This window comes from Mesocricetus auratus, unplaced genomic scaffold, assembly GCF_017639785.1.
Source record: "Mesocricetus auratus isolate SY011 unplaced genomic scaffold, BCM_Maur_2.0 contig_9764_pilon_obj, whole genome shotgun sequence".
NCBI classification, from domain to species: domain Eukaryota; kingdom Metazoa; phylum Chordata; class Mammalia; order Rodentia; family Cricetidae; genus Mesocricetus; species Mesocricetus auratus.
This window is the reverse complement of record NW_024431050.1, coordinates 26,211-46,073: the sequence shown is the minus strand read 5'-3', so window position 1 is coordinate 46,073 and position 19,863 is coordinate 26,211. Positions and strand designations below refer to the sequence as shown.

The window sequence follows — 19,863 nt, the reverse complement described above, 5'->3', positions numbered from 1 at the left end:
CTTTTGTCAAGTATTCTGTCACAACTTTGAGAAGAGTAGCTAATAAATGGTTAAACTTTTGAAAATATAGCTAGCGTGTAATTGGATCTACTGCTCAGTTCCTTCCCTGAAGTTGCTCCAAGTTATGTCCCTTGAGAAGTGGATAGAACCTGCTTCTGTAATCACATAACTGCTGGTGCTGAAGACTTGAGTTTTATTTCTTCTTTGTGATGCATAAAGATGTAGACTAGGGGGTGTTTCCTCTGGGATGGGGACCAGAGCAGTCCCTAAAGAGGAGGTGGCGTGAATACTTGTCAGGGAAGTTCAGTATGGCAAGACAGAAAACTGTGGGCTAACTGGTTACCTTGAAAATAGTGGTGAGACAGGATCTTAGTGTGTCTTGACAACCAGGTAAAATATAACGATTATATGATCAGGTGAGAGATGAGAGACAATGATGTTCCAAATGTTGCCCCCTGAATAATTTTTTGTGAGATATCCTCCGGTGATCATCACACACACACACACACACACACACACACACACACACACACACACACACACACACAAAGCCTCCTTCCCTTCCCGAACCACCACCTATCTGTTGTTCTCAAACTAGAAACCACTTTCGTTTTGTTTTTATAAATGATGAAAGAGTTCACATAAAAGCACTTGCATTAAGGTCAAATAAATTCACTAATGGGGGTCTTCAGCTTTGAAATGCTTCTGCTATAGACATTTGCATTCCATGAGAAGTTTATGCTAATAGAAAGGTTCACACTCAGAGGAGAAGTTTCAATTGCAAATTTTGAAGAGCTTGAAGTCTGTAAATAATGTTTTAGGGGAAGGGATGATGCTGGCAGAAGAGCACTGGTGTGGAATGTAAGTAAGTAGGACAATTCACATTCCCCAGATGGCTGGCTGTCTTTAACTGTCAACTGATACAGTCTAGTCTCAACTGAGAGGAGACCCTCATTTGAGGAATTGCCTAGATGAGACTGGCCTGTAAGCATGTCTATCAGGGGGATTGTCTTAATTGTTCCTTGATACAGGAGAGCCCAGTCCACTGTGGGTAGCACCATTCCCTCAGCAGGTGGTCCTGATCTGTATAAGAAAGTTAGCTGGGCATGAGCCTCCTAGCAAGCTATCCATCAGGGTTCCTCCATTGTGTCTGCTGCACTTCCCTGGCTGTGAGTGAATCCCTGGTTGGAAGTAATGCTGTTTGGGATATCAAATTCTTGCCCTAGCTTCCCGCAAGGATGGTCTGTCACTTGGGAATAAAATCTAAACAAACCTTTTCCTGCCCTAAGTTGCTTATGGTCAGAAGGAACTTTTATCCTGAAAGAAAGAATCTAGAATACTAAACATTAGCTTTCTGGGAGCTGAAGTCAGTGTTGAAGGCTGGAACCAGAAGCGGACTCCACGTCTGTCTGTTAAGGAATGGCAAACGTTTGAGCACATTTGGCGTTCTTGGAAGACTCAAAGAAAGAAAACACTTGGTCAGTCTCTGGAGTTGATTAAAGAGGGTTCAGATCAGGGCCAAGGCTTTGTATTTCTAAAAGATTCCCAAGTGTAGCCCCACGTTTGCATATCTTTTCAGAGAGAGTCCATTTATATTCACCCCAAACAGGGTAAGCTAAGACCAAAGAAATGATTCCATTCAAGTCTACGTGGTAGAACAAATGGTTATATTAGGGTGACTTAGAGGCGCATGGGTGATTCAAGTAGCCTTATTTCAGAGAAGTCTACTCTAGGATGGCACCACTGTAGATCCCTCTACAACTTGTAGCCACAAGAGTCTTCCCTCCCCAACAATTCTCACAGAGAGTCTTGTAAGTTTCATGACATTCCTCAGCATTGAGATCTTTTTTCCTAGAAGAAAGGAGTGTTTCAATCTGAAGTAGGAAAACTACACAGCACCTACCCCAGGACTACATTTTGAGAATCACTGCTCTGAGAATATAGTATACCATGTCCTAGTGAGACCTATTTCAGTTGTCAAATTGACATAGTGTAGAGTTGTCTGAGAAGACATTCCTCAATCGAGAACTTGCTGAATCAGATAGTTTTATGGGCACGTCTATAGGGAGATTGTCTCGACTGTCTTAACTGATGTAGGAAGACCCAACCCACTATGGACAGTACCATCCCTAGGTAAGTGGTTCTGGGTTGTATAAAAAACTAGCTGAGTGTGAGACAGTGAGGGAGTCAGCGTGCAGCATTCCTCCATGTTTTCTGCTTTAGTTCCCTCTTTAGTTCCTGCCTTGACTTCCCTTGATGATCGACGGTGACCCAGAAGTGCAAGCCAAATAAATCATTTTCTCCCCTAAGCTGATTTCAGTTAATGACATTTGCAAACCAACAAAGGAAAACTAGAACAACCTATTTGTCAAAGTGGGTGTTGGAGAATAATAAGGCATAGCTTGAAGATACTCGCTGATGTTTTCAAGTCTAGCTAATACTTTTTCATAGACTTTAAAGATTGGTTTCTTGGAAGGATGCTACTAGAGGAAGAGGCAAGGAGGATACACATGTTTCCTGGTAGTAGACCTCAGCCCCCAACTCCTTTCTTTTCTGGTGCTAGTGTAGAAGGAGAGAAATATACAACTTCCATGCTGCTGCAGCTACTGCCGAAAACAGCACCCGGAGCCTGTTGGACTTGGAACCAGCCATCCAGTCACCTTCAATGATGATGTCAGTTCTCTCTGCTCTTACATGCCTGGCTGAAGGAATCAGATAAGCTTCACGGGAAGAGGTGCACACGACTAGGAACATGCTGGATCATGGCAGTTGAACAAAAGCTGCTTTTCTTTCCTTGGATGTGTGGGCTGCCAGGTGGTGGTAGGTTTCTTCAATCAGCTAGCAGTAATGTTTCTCTGCTTCATCTGTTTTCCTGCAAAAGAAACCGTTAGGACTTTGCAGAGCTGTTCCAGAGCACACCAGGTTTTCATGTGAGACAACGCCTGGGTTTGTATGGGGTGGCAGGCTCCATGCTCTGGTAAGAAGATACCAATAAAGGAAACCCATCAGTCATGGCAGCTTGAAGAGGCCATATGCAAATAGGAGCACACATTGGTAATGAGAGATTCTGGCCTGGAATTCTTGGTTAGCACTCCTGGGTTATGATCTTCCACATGTGATTCAAGCTGAACACATTCCTCCAAATTATGTCCCCTAGTGTTTCAGACCCTCAGGCAGGTGGCCAATGGGTTTCTTGTCCCATCCATGCTCTCCCATTTGCTTTATGCCTACATGATTGCTGCCCTGTGCATCTAGGGGATGTCACAGTAAGGTCCTTTATTGGGACCAAATCTTCCACACAGCATATCCAAGACCCAGATGCTTCCCTGTAATGAGAGTAGCAGGCTGGGTCTCAAATCTTCTGGTCTCTTGTGCCTTATCTTTGGTTTAACCAAAACCAGAACAAAACATGTGGGTTCAGGTAATGTATTTGGGAAGAATAATAAACATGAGTTTTTAAAAAATAAAAAATGCAAGACTATAGAAGCAAAGGAAAGCTGACGCAGCATATGTGCATAGGTCTGTGGTGTCAACGAAGACACCATGTTCTTCTGAAGACCTTCTGAATAAAGTGTAGAGTGCATATCACAGCATCCCTGCAGAGAATGGGGATCTGGACACTTGCCCACTGCCCACCCACCCCTGAGGAGGTCAATTCCCCTGTACTTCCTGGCTGTATCATCCCTGTACATCCTGGCTCATCTCATCATCTGCTTCCTACCTAGCAAGCTTAGGTTGCATTCCAACAAAGCCCTCAAGTATTTAAAAAGACCAGCAAGTGCTTAAGGCATGTTGTGTTCTTAATGCTAGGCACTGTCAGCTGCCGGTGTGTACTGTTACGGTTGGTAGGTTGCGACTTCCCCAGTGCCTTCTACATCCTATATTAGTGTGTTTGCTCTTCTGCTAATGAAAACTTTGTCCTCTATCACATGTGGTATTAAAGAGTTAGGCCAAAACCCTGGAACATGGGGACTAAGATCCTTGAAGGTACCCAAACTGAATAATCTCTGGCTACTGATCTGAGGGCTAGGGAAATTAGAATCATGAAAAGACACTGCTTACAGATACCATATCCAAGTAAAAAAGGGGCTTTGTGATTTCCAGAAATACCAGTGTGTCTGAAGGTTTGCCTGCAGGGTGGCACTGAAAGTGTTAAAATGGACTATGCTATCCCTTTCCTGGTTAGCTGTCTTGACACCAGGGTTTGTGATTTATTGGGAGTGTGTGTTAATAGAGTATGTGGAATATGTCTGGGTTTATCATGCAGGCTGCATGCTGACTGGCACTCAGAACTCCCGTGTGTCTGATGAAAGGCGAATTAGAGTGATCATTGTCTTCTCTGAACAAGGAAATTAAGATGCAGTGTGGAGCACACACAGGGATTTCAGCTACCTTAACTGGTTTTTATGCGAGTCCACAGTAGCCTGGGACTGCTGCTCTTGCTTATGGCAGACTAGTTTGAAGGCCAGCCTGAGAGGTTTGGATCAGACATGCCAAGCCACGGGAAGCTTCTAAGGTTAGCCAAGGAATGGGGTTGGTGATGGAGGACTTTGTTCTCCCCACTGTTGGAAGGCAATTCCGTGGCTGCCTGGCTACAGAAAAGGTTGGTAGCAAGGAGAATATGAAATGAGGGTACCTAACCAGGAAGCTGTTGTACTAGGGCAAGGCTGGGAAGGTGATTGTGGTAGAGTCCGATTGATCTAGATAATCACTCCAAACTTCAGGCAGACTCTTTTAGTTATAAAAATAGCCAGAAATGCCAGGATGTCATGTTTAAGGGTAGAAAGAGTAAAAGTATTCTCTGAGAAGCTGTATGTGTCATGGAATTATCTAATGCCATAATAGGAGCAGTCTAGGGACATCTACAAAGGGGTGGCATCTAATACAAAAGTTTGGATGTCTAAGCAATTAGCCAAGGACGGTAACTGTGTGAGCCAGGCGTTTTAAAACCCATTTCTACACTGTGAGGATGTGGAATGTTGACCTCTGCAGTTGTGGCCGATCTTAGTTATCACCTTGACAGTCCTGGGAAGATGGCGCCTCAGTTGAAGAACTCCCTTAGCCAGATCTGCATTCTTGTGGGACATTTTCCTGATTGGTTTGGGAGGCCCTAGATCAATGGCTACTGCTCTTTCTGGGAGTGGGCCTGGGCTTTATAAGAAAAATAGCTGAATATAAAGCTTGGAGCAAGGCAGAAAGCAGCATTCCTCCATAGTTCCTGCTTCTGATTTCCCACAGTGCTGGGTTGTTACTGGGAAAAAATGACCTGAAATAAACCCTTTCCTCTCCAATTTGAGTACCTAGGAGCAGAGCCAACTGCTAAATCTTCAGGAAATTTTAAAATGGTTGGCATCATCACAAGTGTGATGATCTTTATACCATTGAAGTAGGTAAATGGTACAACCAGGGCTCCATTTCCCCAAAAACTAGTTGTTAAATATCTGCCAGTGGGATCTGGCCACTTCTGTGACAAATGGGAACATTCCTGTCCAGGCTAAAGTGGCCACCTGCTGCTCAGTTTCAACCTCCCCATAGGGTCATGAGCTCACTATTTCCAGATATCCTAACATTTCCACCGTCGAATAACTTCATTCTAACATGGTGTAATGTAGGCCTACAAAGCAGGGTGTCGTATTTGAGGAACAGAGTGGAAAACTGAAGAGTAGGAGAGGAAGCTATGGAAACAGTTACTACAGTTAAACCACATTATCATTAAAAATAATTGTCTACCTTTTCTACATTGCTCTAAGACAGTGGTTCTCAACCTGTGGGTCATGACCCATTGGGGAGTCACACATCAGATATCCTGCATATCAGATATTCACATTAGGATTTATAACAGTAGCAAAATTATAGTCCTGAAGTACCAACAGAATAATTTTAGGGTTGGGGTCAGCACAACACGAAGGGACTGTATTAAAGGGTCTCCCAATGCTGGGAATGTTGAGACCCCTACTCTAAGAGGCGTGGAGAAACATTTCATACATCTGATGAAAATGTCGGAGGCTGTGTGTTCTCCACTCTCAGCTCAGAACATCTTCCTGTTACTTGTTGGAACCAAGAATATGGTATCTTGGGAGTGACCAAGGAACTAAGTGAAATATGTGCTACTCCCAACATGAGCTACTCTCATGAGAGGCGAGCACTGCTCTACACGGGGCAAACATAAGCCAAGAGGAGGTGACTGCGTCTGGTGGGTCACCATGCCTTGTGAGTACTCTACCCCCAGAATAACCTGGCATTTCCTTTCAGTTTTACAAAAAGGTGTATTTATTTTATTCTATGTGGATGCATGTTTGTGAATGTGTGCATTGTATGTGTTCCATGTGTACACCGTACCCACGGAGGCCAGAAGAAGACGTTAGAGCCCTTGCAACTGGAGGTACAGATGGTTATTAGCCACCATGTGGATGCTGGGAACCAAGCCTGCCTCCTCTGCAAGAGACATGTTCCTCACTGATGAACCACCGCCCCAGCTTCATGAAATTCTTCTTATCTTAATCCTTGAGAGACAATTTTGAATACCTGGCATTGTCTCAATGTCATGTGACTGGACTGTGACTACCTTTGTACAATACCTTGCCCTTCTAGGTAACTCACAAACAAATCAGAGAGGATGCTGAGATCTCCTAATGATGGTAGAATACTCTTCAACAGATCTGTCTGTCTGTCTGTCTATCTATCTGTCTATCTATCGATCTTTCTATCTATCATATGTGTATATGTATTATATATTATATATATATACATATATATGTATTTATATATCAAAACAATATAAAAATCTTCTCCAGGGAGGCTGGAAGACAGTTCCATCAGTAAAGTGCTTATCATGAAGCATTAGAGTCTGAGCTTGATCCCAACCACCAAATAAATTGCTGGGTGTGTTGGTTCACACTTGTAATCCTGGCACAGGGGAGGCAGAGGTAGGTGGAGCCATGGGACTCTCGGACCAGCCATCCTTGCCTAATCAGTGATCCCAAGGCCATTGAGGGACCCTGTATCAAAAAATCAAGGTGGATGACTCCTAAGTAATGATAGTCAAAGATGACTTTTAACCACTATGCATACACACACACATACACATACACACACATCACACACACACACTCATACACACAGGCATACACACTTACACACACACACACACCACACATACACATATACACACACCACACACACTCACACACTCATACACACAGGCATACACACTTACATTCACATGCATACACACACTGATGAACTCACAGTAACACACACACACATACACACACACACACACACACACACAACAAAATAAGACAAAATAAAATAAAAATCTCTCCTAATTGGTTTGTGCCCGCACACATGCACATATAGTTCTTGAGGAAAATAAAAATAGAAACTAAATAAAACCTACCCTTGCATTATAAACCTAAGAACTTTGAAAAATGTTAATTTTAAGTTATTTGCAAAAGCTTTTTGTTACACAGAATGTTGACTTAGTCTACATAGTAATTAGCACAGTCAATTTGATAAATTCTCTGTACTTAGAAAGCTTAAGCTGTTTTGTTCTGTAACCTTCTTGGGCCATTGCTTGGCTTTATCCCAAGAGCAGTTTTATGCCCATCTCTTGACCTTTATTTACCTTAGAAACAGAAACACACCCGTGAGAAAGTAGAAACTGTACATTTAAAAGCACTTCCTGTCCTCTCAGCTCAAAGTTTCAGCGTTCTCCAGGATGTGTTTGCTGGCTCATAAACCACCACCCATGCCTTCATGTTTAATTGCTCTTTAAGCCATCCTAAATTCTGTTTATCCCAAAGCCCACTTAACATAGAAGACCATCAGAAAGACACTTAATGTTGTTCTCTCTAACAGTGATCAAGGACAAGCTCTGTTTACACCAGATGAAGTCTCACTTTAGAAGAAAGCTGCAGCAGGGAGGCAAGGACCAGAGTTTGGTTCCCAGCACCCAGAGCTAGAGCATTCAATAGCCTGTAACTCCAGATCCAGGTGATACAGCGCCCCCTTCTGGCCTCCATGGGCACCTCCATGTTCATTTTCATGGGTGAACAATGAGAACGTCTTCTGGAGCTTCTGGAGCTCTTGCTGCTGATTGCAGTGAGCAGCAGCCACACATTGGTATGAACAACAGCAGGTACCCCCAAGTGTTGCAGCTCTCATATGGACTTGCAGTATCCAAACTGCTCCCCAAGCATGGTGGCTCTCCTGGGGGACCGAGCTGAGATAATCAGCTCGTCAACTGTGACACCTTCTATACAAGCCTAGGGAGCTGGGGCTCCTGAGCCCTTGGCACTGACTGGTATTATGGCTTCTATACAGACCTGGTCATCTAGATGCCTCAGCTCTTGACAATGGTCTGTGTCATAAGCCCTGGTCTGGGATATCTGAGATACTGTGTCTGTTTTTGGAGTCTGGAGGCTCTCCCCACAAGATCTTGAATATCCTGCATATCAGAAACTTATATTATGATTCATGACAGTAAGCAGAATTACAGTTCTGAAGTAGCAATGAAATAATTTTATGGTTAGGGGGGTCACCACAATGTGAGGAACTTTCGCAAAGGGTCACAGCAGTAGGAAGGTTGACAGCCTCGGCCTTAGAGCCTTCTATCCTGTTTCAGCAGAAAAAGCAGCCGGCTGTCTTGAGGCTTTCGCAGCTTGGCCTGCCTGAGGCTCACTTTCCTCCTCTTCTCCAGCCGCCGAGCGCTTGTCCACCCCATCATGTTTGCAGCTCAGTGTGCCTTCACCTCTGCTGACACTGCCACGCCACTGTCCCTGCTGTTTCTTTGTGTTAGTGTCTCAGCCCACTCAACTAGAAGCAGCCAGGAAAAGGGCCACTTAAGGGAAGCCTTTCATTGGGTCTAACATTGCAATACTAGGGAAGCAACACATGTCTCCCCACGGCTTTCCATGCAAGCTGAAAAACCTGCTTAGACAGTCATAGAACCGGTGTCTGCACCAATCACAGCCAGGAGTCCATGTGGGGTTTTGTGTGTTTGTTATGTTTATTTGTTTTTCTTGAGGTCACAACGTTAGCAATCTTAAGGAAGGTACTGAAGGACCTTGAGTGTCATTCCTTTCTGTTCAGTGACACTGAATTATACAGGATGCCTGGAAAAAGATAGATACATAAACTGATATAGCTACTTTAGAAACAGGTTAGTGGAGTTTTGAAAACTTGAACATTTTGTGAACCATCACATCTGAAGTTTGTGCCCAAGACAAATATCAACCTATCTCCTAAAACCAAGACATGCACTATTACTCATAATGGTTGTCTTTACAATAGCACAAAACATGGAGGCATTTCAGATATTCACTAATTATTGAATAGCCATGCAATAGAATATAATTCGGTAATGAATAAAGGCAAGTATTGCCTACATCCACCATACCAGGCTTCTCCCTTTTGGGCCACCAACCAGTTCCTATGATGTGGAGACGTATTATGAGTTGTGAATGTTTGGCCTAGCTCAGGTTCATTTCTGGATAGCACTTTTAACTTAAATTAACCTGTTTCGCTTTATCTACCTTTTGCCTTGGGGCTTTTTCCTCTCCTCTCCTCTCCTCTCCTCCCTTCTCCTCTCCACTCCTCTCCTCCTTTCCTTTCCTTCTGCGTATCTTCCTTTCACTGCTTCTCATGTCTGGCTGGCAGGCAGCCACCTGGCTTCTTGCTCTGAGTGTGTCCTCTCTTTTTCCTCATTGTCTTCTTCTCTTGTTCCTCCCAATCCTAGATCGCCCCTCCTACTTATTCTCTCTGCCCGCAAGCCCCTCCTATCCCTTCTCTGCCCAGTTATAAACTGTTCAGCTCTTTAGTACACCAATCATGTGCCTTAGGCAGGCAAGGTGAAACAGATGCAACACAGCTTTACACAATTAAGCACACGTCAGTACATCCTTCAACAAGTGCAGCATGAACAAAGTGACACACCTTTACACAGTTAAATATTCTGCAGCACAAACAAATGTACCATATCTTTACATAGTTAAGTACTTCACAACAACACGTAGCAATTTGAACCTTAAAAATAAAGCGTGTTAAGATAAATGTAAAAATTACCCAGCACACCTTACTTATAGGCAATTTCCAGGGCAGGAGCTGCCTGGGTGTTTGGAGTAGTAGTGTTGACTGCAAATAGGCCTGAGAGTGCTTTGGGGAGTAATGGGTTGTTATAAGATAGAATTGCATAGATTGCTGTGAAATGGTATGAATTTATGATTTCATTAGAACAGTGTATTTACAAAAGGTGGATTTTTACAGCATATGTGTTTGGTACACCACAATTATCTGTGAGGGGGGAGAGGGAGATGGGACAGAAGAAAGACTAAGAAAGGGAGAAGAAGAAAGAGAAAGATACAGAGAACTTAATTATTCTGGTGTGGTGTGTGTGTGTGTGTGTGTGTGTGTGTGTGTGCAAGCATCATGGAACATATCTGTAACCTCAGTGTGTGTGTGTGTGTGTGTGTGTGTGTGTGTGTGTGTCTGTGTGCAAGCATCATGGAACATATCTGTAATCTCAGCAGTTAAGAAAGTGAAGTGGGAATAAAAAGACCTAGCCGGGACTATATAGTGAGTCTCAGTCTCAAACTCTTGTGTGTGTTGAATATAAGAATCTGTTCTTTTTTTCTTATGTATGTTATGTGGTGTGTATGCATGCATGCATTATGCATGTTTATGTGTGAGAGTGCATGTACAAGCATGGGGCAGTGAACACGCATCTGTAGAGACCCAAGGTTGATATCAGGTGTCTTATTTCCCACCTCATTTGATGAGACAGGGTATCACAACAGAAACTAGAGCTAGCAGATGTTGGCCAGTTCAGTTGGCCAGCTTGCTCTGGTGGGGATGCCCGGCTTCCTTCTCTGGTGTGCTGTGATTACTGACTGGCCACCACTCTCACCTGGCTAGTCTTCTATCTGAGTCCTATAGATGTGAACTCTGGTCCTTAGGCTTGAGCTATAATGCTTTCCCTACTCTGCATCTCTCTAACCTTGAGAGACCAATCTAAACCGATGAAAACAGAGTAAGGAAATTGGGTAAGGGATGCTGTCATGGGTCTGTCCCAGGAGTGCTGTGAGGAGAATGTATAGTGAGCATGCCATCTAAGTCAAGCTATGATTATTGTTTTTATTATATATTTACTATATATATATTTATTATATAATAACTATGTATGTATTAGTGTTATTGTTATAATCATTATTTCTGTTGTAGCCTAGCAAGCATTCCTCCCACTTATTTTCAAGAGCAGTGTTGTTTATTTTTAGAACAATGCTCTCTCTGTATCTCCTTTTTAAATACTTAATAAGACATTTTGGGATCTTGTGTATAAGACAATCCATCCAATAAAGATGTTCTCTCTACTACTATTTTATTTCATATTTATATTTCCATGTGACTTCATTAGAGTATATTTAATTTAGGGAAGGCATTTTCATTCCAGAGACAGGTTGCAAAAGATAGTGATTTGCAGTAAAGACAGAAAATTCTACCACAGGCGTTATATTCTGATAAAATTCATATTATTTTTGAGAAATTGAATGCAGTATGCTGGAGCAAATACCTCTGAAAAACCAATATATATGTTTCCCCTATATCTGTTTGACAATGGATACTGAAAATCTCACTTCAGTGACCTTGTAGGTTTTGAAAGACAAATGTATCTGCTGGTGTGCTCTTTTTTTTTAATGGCTTAGCCAAAAATTATTGCTAAGTTTGAACACCAAAAAAGCAGATTGCTAAATTACATTATGGTTTGGGGGCACACGTGACAGAGACTGATTTGACCTGATTTAAGCCTTCAGAGCAAGACTTCACACAAACAGAAGCACTTGTTGAAATGAATGGAAAATTCCAGTAGTTTTAAATCAATGCATGCTGGGCAATCAGTGTCCCTAATCGCTCCCCAAAATGACCTGCTTAAAGAAACTGAAGAGTGTTACAGTGGAAACAGCCACGCAATCTGTGCTCTCAAAGTGGCGATCACCTTCAGATTTATGCACTTAATTTAAGAGCGCCAATAAATTTAAATTGCTATGTGCGGCCAACAGTAACAGCCAGTTTCCAGAGAATGCCAGTGTTTCTGAAACTCTTTGTCCTGCAGGGTAGGGGCGCCTCCAGGTAGAAGGTTCACAGAGACCGAATCAAAGCACATTCCCTAATTAACAAGAGCAAATGAAACGTGGGCGATACGGCAACACATCTCAGGTTGGTTTTCCCTTTATCTTTCTTTCCCCCTAGCCAAAGGAAGGGCCCGAGCCTCGTCGTTCATCTTTCCTTTGTATCGAAAGCTATGGGGCTTCTGAAGGAGATAAAAATAAGTCTGTCTTTTTAAGTATGGAAACCCCAGGTGAAGCCACACTCAGGCAGTAAAATAGCTCCTTGCTGTCATGAGCAGGGAAGACCCAGGATCAAGACAGATTGCATTAATGGGACCTCGGAAGATCCATAGAATTCTAAGCATTAGCGGAGACCCCTGCAGCCTGGCCTGGGAGTAAAATTCCGGGAATGCAATCTGGGGACAAGAAGCTGAGGCTGTGAGGGACTTGTGTCCAGACACTGACTCTTCTGCAGTCTTTTCTGGGAGAGGCCTTTGCTCAGCTCCCTAGCCTGGCCTCACTTGGCCCTGCCTGTGATGGCCCCACCTTAGATGGCCCTGCCCTCTGAGGCTCCGCCCATGTGGCCGTGTGCATGATCACGTGTGCATGCTTGAGTGCGAAGGCTCAGGTTGATGTTGCAATGCCTTCCTCGATCGTGCTCCACATTAAGAGAAAAATTAAGACAGGACATCTCCCTGTGCAGAGATCATCTGGTGATAAAGATCCTGTCCCCACCCGTGCCAGGACCATAAGCATGAACATCATACCTGAGTGTTTTTGTTTTGTTTTGTTTTTACCAGGGTTCTGGGGATCTGAACTCTGATCCTCATGCTTGCTAGTTCTTGACCCACTAAGACTTTTTGTAGCCTTGTTCCTCTGCCTTCTAAAAAGGGTGGATAATTTTTCACCCGTGACTGGATTCAGAGCCAGATGCCTTCTTTGACAGATTTTTAAAAACGAGTATGTTTTAATGTGTTTTCATACAGTAACTGTCACTTTTAGATGCACACCTTAGTAATGTGTGTGTTCGTATGACTACCAATATGATCAAGAATGTGTATCGTCCAGCAAAGTGTCTCCATGCCTCTCTGTGGTTAGTCTCTCTGACTCTGTCTTAGGTAACCTCTGGTTCGTTTCTGCCTTTGCAGATTTGCTATGTTGGGTTCTTTGGCAAACGAAATAGTAATGACAAGGACTACTGAGGAGGCTAAATTGATTGTTAACTTGACATACCTGAGGCCTCCATCAGATTGGCCCCTGAGAAGCCACTTTCTGATTGCTAATTGATGCGGTAGGGCCTGCCCACTGTGGGTGGAGCCACGCCTGGGCAAGGCGGAGCTGGGTTGTGTAAGGAAGCTGATAAAGCCACCGGAAGGGAAGCGGCACTTCTCCATGGCGTCTGCTTGAGTTCTCCTTTCTAGGGTCCTGCTTGAGTTCCTGCCCTGGCTTCCCTTGGTGATGGACTGTGACATAGAAATGTAAGCCAATCCCAGGCATCAGCCTGGGAATCCAGCATGGGACTGATCAAGACCCCCTGGATCTGGGTGTCAGTGAGGAGGCCTAGGTAATCTATTGAGCCTTGGGCAGCAGATCAGTACCCATCCCAAGTATACACACGGACTTTGGACTCCCATAGAACAATGTGAGGTGCACTCTCACCCTGAACTCTTGGGGAAGGGTCTAGGCCCTGCCCTATATGAAATGACAGACTATGGACACCCCCATGGAGGGCCTCACCCTCCCTGGGGGAATGAGGGGATAACGGGGGGGGTTGGGGGAGGGCACGGGAGGAGGGGAGGGAAAGGGAGAAGGCCCTGGAACTGACTTGTGAAGCAACCTTGTTTCTTATCTAAATTTAAACTGAAAAATAAATAAAAAGAAAGAAAGAAAGAGAAATGTAAGCCAAATCAATTTTTTTTCCTCTCGCATGTAGTTTTTAGCTACTGTTCTATGGCAGAAACAACTTGGGTCAGTGACTTTCCCAGGCTGCTATGAGTTCAATAGAAACCAAACATTAACAGCAGCTCTTAGCTAAAAGAACAGAGAGACTGCCTACCACAGGGGCCCATGGAAGAGCTGGAGGCAGCTTCCGCAGGTCTGACTTTCTTTTGAATTTTATATTTAAGTTATTTATTAATTTAAAAATTCCATTTTATATTCATAGTTGTTGAAGCTATAAAATCGTGTTTTATTTTTGCCATTGTTATGTATGTATTGTTGTTTGTCTGTATGCCATGTTGTACAGATCCCTGTGGAGGCCAGATGGGGGTGTCTGTCCCGCTGGAGTTTCAGGTGATTGGGCGCTGGGAACAGAACAGAGCGTTGAATCTTTTAACCTCAGAGACATCTCTCCAGCCCCTCTAAAATCCCATCTTAAATGTGACGAGTATCCAATAAAAATAATTTTCTCAGAAGGCCTCTGTTCACAGTGTGGCTGCTGCGTATTGACACTGTGCTGAGTGAGGAGCCATTGGGGAGTTGCTGGAGCTTTGGTTTGGGGAGACATCTAAGATGTTTCCCCAGCTGATTGTGCCCCGACTGTCACAGACAGGCTAGCCTGGTAATATGGTACTTCTCACACAGTATCCGGAGAGCACGAAGACTCTGACAAACTTGGATTTTGTGGTTTCAGTCCAAGCAAGGGCTGAAGATCAGCTGCACACCTTACTTGCTTAAGGACTAGCTTGCATATGGAATCTTTATCCTGGCAGAAATATGGTTTCCTTCAATGTTTTTGTTATGGTTAATGTTATAGTTAGGCTCTAATTATTGACCTTGTTGTAGGTGTCAGACACGAGGTAAATATGCAAGGCATTCAACATTTAATTGTAACAGGAGAGAGAAATATTAGTAGAGAGGAATGTTGGCATCTTCATTATGCCAGCAAAGAGGCTGTTCCCTGAGTGGTATTTAGCAGAAACACCTGAGCTCCTCTAAAGCCCCATAACAAGTGTAGTACATTTGCAATCATTGCCGTCCCAATATCCTGACTCAGCAGTTTATCTATAGTTTTAAAAAATGGTACCAAGATAAAGGATGAAAATGAATTTAGTGTATCTTAAAAAATGAGTATGTGTCTGTATGTGTGTGCATGTTTGCATAGTTGTGTGCATGCCTGTGTATGTGTATGCATGTGTGTGGAGGACATATGTTCACCTTTGGTATCACTCTTCAGTTTCTGTCTCCTTGCTTGTTTGAGCTAGGATGTCTCACTGGGATCTACAGGACTCGCTGATTAGGCAAGACTGGCTGGCCAGCTAATCCCAGGGATACTTTTGTTTCCTCTCCCAGCACTGAGATTACAAGTGTGCACCCATGCCTGAATTTTTTATAAGAGTACTGGTGTCTAGCCAGGCTACCTTCCCAGCCCCCAGTGGCTCTTCATTCTGTTAAATGAGGCACTTTAAGCAGGAATTTCTAGGGGTGCTGCCTGTACTTAATCTCTCTTCTCTACCAACTACACCCATTCCCCAACACATCTCGAATCTCTTCTTCAACTTCTCTGCATGGCTGGGGACAGAACAGGATTCTTTTTTTTTTTTTTAAGAAAGTCAGATCTCTGCATATTACAATTGGCTTTGATCTTACAGAGAAAAGAGTCCCTGAAGGGAAATGGATGAATGATGGCCAATGGGGCTGGGCACCAGGGCTCCCCACATTTGTAGCTAATATGGATTTCAATGAAAGCAGAGAGGGTCTGGGTGACTCTTGTTCAAAATGGTGTTACTCTGCTGCAGGCAAATATCCCAGAAATAGACAGAGTGTGGCTGCCATGGAATGCAAAGATGAGGGTGCAGCATGTCCTTGGCTCTGGGGAAGGATCTAGTTTCTACTGGAAACAGCATCTTGGTACATCCCATCTCCCCCAACAGCTCCTTGGTTCCCCATGGAGGGAGGGTGGCTTTTCATTTCGAACAATGCTAATGGAGTCATTCAGGACAGTGTCTTGGAGATAAAAATCTGTCACTCCCTTCTGCATGTTCATTATTTCTACCTGCAGGATGCAAGGAGGCTGCAACATTAAACATTAGAGGATAAGGCTGAATCTGTGTGTGTGTGTGTGTGTGTGTGTGTGTGTGTGTGTATTCGTAACGTTGTGATCAAAATATAAGAAAACCTTTGATCTTAAGAGTTTCTTTCTGTTAAATTTTACTTCCCTGCCCCTCTCTCTGCCTTCAGTTGACCTCTGTATATGCCTTAGTGTGACCAGTTAACAACAAGGACCAAGTTAACAACAACCTGAGATACATACGAGGGCTGAACTCAGCCTGGAAATGAACCAGAGTGCTGCTAACTGTTCAGTAATTCAAACAGAAGAGTGGTGTTCTGTTGACATGGCAATTTAAAATTATGCTAACTCAGGACTTCGCCAGCTGGGTCCTGGTTCCAGTGACACACCTGGATAAGTGCATCAGAGCCACCAACCTTGAGCAAAGAGAACGCAAACTATTTTAGAAAGGTAGAATTCTCCGACAAACAATCACAAATGGAAGATGCCAGCTGTTGGTGATGACTGCACATTCCGGGGTAATGTCAGAGGTGTGGTAGCACCTTGCACCTCCATGAGCTCTGCTGTCATTCAAAGAGGAGGTGTCTCCTGAGTTGATCAGCCAGGGCAGGGGCAGGCATCCTGTGTTTTCACTTTAGTATTTGAATATCTGAAGGCCTTTCCTAATACCTGGACTCAGCATCTCTTTGTTGACAATTAAGATGTTGATAGTTAAGTCCTCGGGGCTCATAGGCCTCTTTTTTCCACAGTTTTCTAAATTCAAATGACAATAGAATTTGCAAATTTTGGGCTGCCTGGTAACTGTATTGGAATAATTTTATTTGCTCTTATACAGGACTTCATTTCTATTCCATCCCCTGTGTTAACAAGGCTATTTATTTGAGTGCCCATTGTAATTATTAATCTTTTTTGTAAGACTTAGTGTATGTGTGTGTATCTCTATGTTGGTATGTGCATTTGCATGCAAGTGCCCAAGAAGGCTAGACCATGTCAAATATCCTAGACCTGGAGATATGGGCAATTGTGAGCTTCCAGGTGTGGGTTCTAGAACCCAAACTTGGGTCCTATGCCAGAGCGGTGTGTACTCATTTCCAGTGAGTCATCCCTCTGACCTGAGGTGATTAATCTTGATCATCCACATAACTGGATAAGGAACACCTTAGAGACTCATAAAGCACACTTCTGAGTGTGTCAGACCCAGTGACAAAAGGTATAGTGATTGATGAGGACAGACTGACCTGAGTGGAGGTGACGTTATTCAACAGGCAGGGACCACAGGGACCAACCCAGTGCGCAAGAGTTCACACTGAGCCTTTGCTAGCCCCTGTAGACATTAGACTGCAGCTTCAGCTCTTTGGTCCTCACCAGAGCCCATGCAAGGATCTTCCAGGCCTTAGCCTTGGACTCCGGTACCATTTTTGGTTTCTTTAATTGGGGTGTGGGAGTCTTCCAGATTCTTAGATCTCCAGCATCTAGGCAGCTATGGTTAGACTATCCAGAGAACAGCCATGAAAGCCAATCGAATCAACCCACTTTCTTTTACTCATAGAATCCACCACACACATGCCCATACACACACACACACACACACACACACACACACACACACACACACGTCTCTGTATGCATTATTATTCTATTGGGTTTGTTCAATAGAGTATTCTGACTCATGCAACCATCACGACCTTGTGGCTGCTTTGCCAACCACCATCCTCATATCCCTCCCTTTACAATCAGAATTTACTCAGATAAAGCATGAACCTGAGCTCCTTATAATCTTGTTTTTTGCCCTGTACTATAATGTAAGCTGTCCTAGAATGCAAATAAAAGTCACTGAAATCAATGATAGGCCTCTGTGAAGGCCAGAGAAAAGACATCCATGGCCAGGGAGGTAGGGAGGATCACCAATTTTGGAGGCTTGTCTCTTGAGCTTTGGGTTTTCATGACTTCCTCGTTGACCTTTTTATGTTGTCCTCTTACAGTGTTGTGCTCTATTGAAAATATAGCCAACTAGCTGTGATATTTGGTCTGGTATTGTGATCCCTCTAGACTTCTGTTTCCTCAAAAAAAATCAGACTTTGAAAGAGGCAGTCAAGTGGATGAGGAGGCAATCTGGAGTCAGGTAGAAGATTTGCACTTGTCTATTGTGTGAAATACACATAAATACTGTGCATTTGCAGCCATCTAATACCTGCTCCTCAACATCAGAGGTAGCTTGTCCTGGTGCCTGTGTGAAATGCAGAATCTCAGGTTCCATCCCAGACTAGCTCATCAACCTCTACTCTCCAAAGTCTCTTCTCCCAGAATCACAGGATTGGAGACACACTGACTTTATAATATTTTTCATATTCTCAAGGCTGTGACATATCTGGAAAAGGCAACCCCTGACAGAAGGGTTTATTGGATCACAGTTGTGGAGTACAGTCCTTCCAGGAAGGAAATCAAAGCAACAGAACTGCACAGCCAGCCAGGAAGCAGAGAGAGGCAAATGCTGGGGCTCAGCCCTTCTTTCTCCAGTTTAGTAAGTCTAGAAACCCAGATCCTGGAGTGGAACCACTCACATTTAGGGTGAGTCTGTTCACTCCAATTAACCTAATCTAAAAACTCACCCACAGACATGCCCAAAGGTTTGTTTCCATGGTGATTCTAGACCTCATACAGTTGCCATCATTATTAATCATCACATTTAATTTAATGGTACTCAGGTGTGGCCTAAGATGAGCAAATTATCAGTTGTGCCCTTATTGGAAAAACAAAGGCAAGGTCCCCAAGATCTTCAGGATCAAGGTCTAAGGAAGAGGGTTTATGGCTCAGCGCTGCCTTTAGGTGAACATCACCAATTTTGTCAATTGAGAGCTTCAATCACTTCCTTATCACCAGTAGAACAGAAAACAAAAAAAGTACCTATCTTGAGTTTTTTGTGACAAAACTCTAGGCTAGGATATGATAGAACACAGCAGGACAGAATTAGTGAATGTGGTGTGTGTGTGTGTGTGTGTGTGTGTGTGTGTGTGTAGCAAACATGGTGTACTGTGAAAAGCGAAACATAAGCAGAAACAAGGGAATTTGGAGCAGTCTTTATCTTTCCCCCTGTATCAGTGGAAGGTGGCACTGGATAACCTGGGTAAAATGGAATTTGTAGGATGGATATGGCATAAGTCAAACCTCTAGTATTTAGAAAGGGGACTCACCAGGAAATCTCCTGGGATCCAGAACAGTTGTGGCAGCTGATAAATGGTTTCTCCATGCCAAGACATCTTATTGGGATGAACTAAAATTTTGGTAATGAAATTTCCAGGTAGGTTTGGGTCATTAGAAGGATGAGGCACCTGTTTTGTGTGATGGGGATGGATGAGTTTCCCGAAGGAAATCTGCTATTCCTAAGAAATGTGAGCAGCAAAGGGACCTGGGAAGATGGCTGCATTGTGCAGCAAGCACACAGGCCAGAGCCTCAGTCCTCAGAACCCACATTAAAGTCAGGCACGGTGGTTCCATGCTTGTCATGTGTGGGGTGGGGACAGGAGGATCCTGGGTCTCACTGACAAGCCATTCTAGCAGGATCAGAGTGGTCTCAGGCCACAAGAGGCCCCGTCTGAAAATACAAGGTGGAGAGTGACTGAGGGAGACACCGTGCTCATCTCTGGCCTCCAAGTGTGCACATGCCCACAGGTACTCACACATGGATGGGGGCGCAAATAAAGGAAAAACATGAGAAAAGGATCTTAGCAAGCAAATCAGCAGATGCCATTC

At 43.7% G+C, this 19,863-nt stretch overlaps 1 long non-coding RNA gene across 1 annotated transcript; it reads left to right on the top strand.

Moving 5' to 3' along the window:
- The first annotated feature begins 13,457 nt into the window (after window positions 1-13,457).
- LOC121138145 lies at window positions 13,458-14,518 on the top strand. Its single transcript, XR_005875328.1, has 3 exons — window positions 13,458-13,582; window positions 14,038-14,199; window positions 14,350-14,518. It is a non-coding gene; the product is annotated as an uncharacterized LOC121138145 (long non-coding RNA).
- Window positions 14,519-19,863: the final 5,345 nt, after the last annotated feature.